The 3096-nt window shown below is 41.1% G+C and overlaps 1 pseudogene; it reads right to left on the minus strand.

Moving 5' to 3' along the window:
- Positions 1-655: 655 nt before the first annotated feature.
- Positions 656-2570, minus strand: LOC127223199 (heat shock cognate 71 kDa protein-like; annotated as a pseudogene).
- Positions 2571-3096: the final 526 nt, after the last annotated feature.

Genomic DNA, 3096 nt, shown 5'->3' on the forward strand with positions numbered 1-3096 from the left:
TGAATGTGGTATATGATCTGTAGTATCATTCAACTCTATTCTTAATAATTTTCCACTTTCTTCTTTTTCTCAAGTCTAACTTGTTACAAAGAAATCTGGTGCTACTAAGACATCTCAGTGGATACAGCTGCTTGCTTCCAAACTAACAATCTGAATACAATCCCTGAGACCAACATGGTAGAAGGAGAGAATAACTTCCTAGAAATTGATCCCTTACCTCTATGTGAATCTTACTGCATGTATGCATGTTCTCCAATACTAATAAAAATCTTTAAAAGCAAAGTGGCTTCATCCATTGCACATTTCTGTTTCTCAAGAACTTAAGAGTCTTAGACATGGGTAACATGCCATTACATTATAGATTTATGTGATAACCCCAAACAGGTTGTTTTTTATCTGTAATGCATTTTTTATTAGACATTCCATTTTCCACCTTATTAGACATTGCATTTTCCATTTAGGATACAGTGCTTATAAAGTGCAATGTTTTTTATTTATTTATTTTCTCTGTGAACATGGTCCATGTTCAAGTAGTGAGAATGCCCAGTAATTTATTGTAGCAATTTAAATTTAAAAACTACCATGAAACGTGACTAAATTTGGGTCCTTCAAATGTTTCCCTGTGGAACAATGCTACATCACTACTTGGGCTGACTTAGTCCACCTCTTCAATGGTAGGCCCCGAAGAAGCACCACCGGATAGAGGAGCTCTACCACCAGGGAAGACCCCAGGCATTCCTCCAGGCATGGCACCAGCACTCTGGTATTGGGATTGCAGACTTTCTCCAGTTCTTTCTGCTGGTGTTCAAATTCTTCCTTCTCTGTAGTCTGATTCTTATCCAGCCAACTGATGATTCCATTACCCTTGTCTAAAATCTTCTGTTTGTCCATATCATTGATTTTGCTTTGAAGTTTCTCATCTTCATTTGTTGCTCTCATGTTGAAAGCATAGGACTCCAGTGAATTCTTGGAGGAAACCTTATCTTTCTGCTTCTCATTTTCAGCTTTGTACTTGTCAGCTTCCTGGACCATGTGTTCAATATTCTCCTTGCTCAAGTGACCCTTGTCATTGGTGATGTTGATCTTGTTCTCCTTGCCTGTGCTCTTATCTACAACAGAGTCATTGAGAATTCCATTGGCATCAATGTGAAAAGTGACTTCAATCTGTGGAACACCACACGGTGCTGGAGATATGCCTGTAAGTTAAAACTGCCCAAGCAGGTTGTTATCCTTGGTCGTGGCTCTTTCACCTTCATAGACCTGAATGAGCACACCAGGCTGATTGTCGGAGTAGGTAGTGAAAGTCTGTGTCTGCTTGGTAGGGATGGTGGTATTGCACTTGATGAGGACAGTCATGCCTCCACCAGAAGTTTCAATACCAAGAGAAAGAGGAGTGACATCCAAGAGCATCAAACCCTAAACATTCTCAGACTTGTCTCCAGATAGAATGGCCATCTGGACAGCTGCACCATATGCAACAGTTTCATTGGGGTTAATGCTCTTATTCAGTTCTTTTCCACTGAAGAAGTCTTGCAGGAGCTTCTGAATCTAGGGGATTCTGGTAGAACCGCCAACCAGTATAATGTCATGAATCTGTGACTTGTCTAGCTAAGCATCTCGAAGGGCCTTTTCTGCAGGATGCAGGGTGCCTCTGAATAGATCAGCATTTAATTCTTGGAATCAAGAATAGGTAATGGAGGTATAGAAATCGATTCCCTCATAGAGCCAATCTCGATACTGGCCTGGGTGCTGAAGGAGATGGTGTGCTTTGCCAGTTCACAGGCAGTAAGCAGACACCTGATAGCTCTCTTGCTCTCACTGATATCCTTCTTGTGCTTTCACTTAAACTCAGCAATGAAATGGTTAACCATTCTATTATCAAAGTCTTCTCCACCCAAGTGGGTGTCTCCAGCTGTTAATTTGACTTCAAAAATTCCATTCTCAATAGTGAGGATTGACATATCAAAAGTACCACCTCCCAAGTGAAAAATCAGCACATTCCTTTTAGCATCAACCTTTTTATTTAGCCCATAAGCAATAGTAACAGCAATTGGTACATTGATAATTCGAAGCACATTGAGGCCAGCAATGGTTCCTGCATCTTTTGCTGCCTGTCACTGAGAATCACTGCCATAGGCTGGCAGTGTGAACACAGCATTAGTACCAGTCTTCCCAAGATAGGCTTCTGCAATTTCCTTCATCTTAGTCAGGACCATAGAGGACACCTCCTCTGGGTAGAAACTTTTTGCCTCTCCCTTGTACTCTACTTGGACCTTGGACTTGCCTGCATCGTTCACCACCATGAAGGACCAGCGCTTCATGTCAGACTGAACAATAGCATCATCAAGCCTACTCCAGATCAGACGTTTGGCATCAAAAACTTTGTTTGTGGAGTTCATTGCAATTAGTCGTTCTGTGTCAGTAAAAGCAACATAGCTTGGCATGGTTCGGTTACCCTGGTCATTGGCATTTATCTCCACCTTTCCATGCTGAAAGATACCCACGCAGGAGTAGGTGGTTCCAAGATCAATATCAACTTCATGTCCCTTAGACATGGTTGCTTACTGGTTGGCCCGGCTGTGCTGGTGACGAGAGCGCACAAACGCCACAAGCTGCCTCCGCGTTCAATGATCTGTAATGCATTTTTTCCTGATAACCACTTTTAAGTTTGAAAGTTGGAATCAGTCACATATGAGAGAAGGTACATGCTTATAATCCCACCAATGAGACAGAGGCCATAGGATTGTCATAAGCTTGTCATAAATAAGATTTACTCAAAAATTAATAGCTGCAAGCAGAAAAGCCAGTATTTTTCCATGAAATGTCACTGAGTATACTAATGATCATGGTTGAGCCAACACTCAGGAGTAGCTGGCTAACATAAATTGAACTCCATGTTTCTGTAATACTCTTCATCTCTGATTCACAATGCCTTCTCTTTTTGTAGGTGAAAAGTACTCCTTTATGTATTTATAGCATGTCTTCATTATCCATTCATCAGCCGAAGTTCATTTAAATGTTTCCATTTCCTAGCTACTGTGAACAGAGTGGCAGTTGACACTGATGAGCAATATCAATATATGCTTTTTTACTTAA

The sequence above is a fragment of the Phodopus roborovskii genome, unplaced genomic scaffold (genome assembly GCF_943737965.1).
Source record: "Phodopus roborovskii unplaced genomic scaffold, PHOROB, whole genome shotgun sequence".
Taxonomy (NCBI): Eukaryota; Metazoa; Chordata; class Mammalia; order Rodentia; family Cricetidae; genus Phodopus; species Phodopus roborovskii.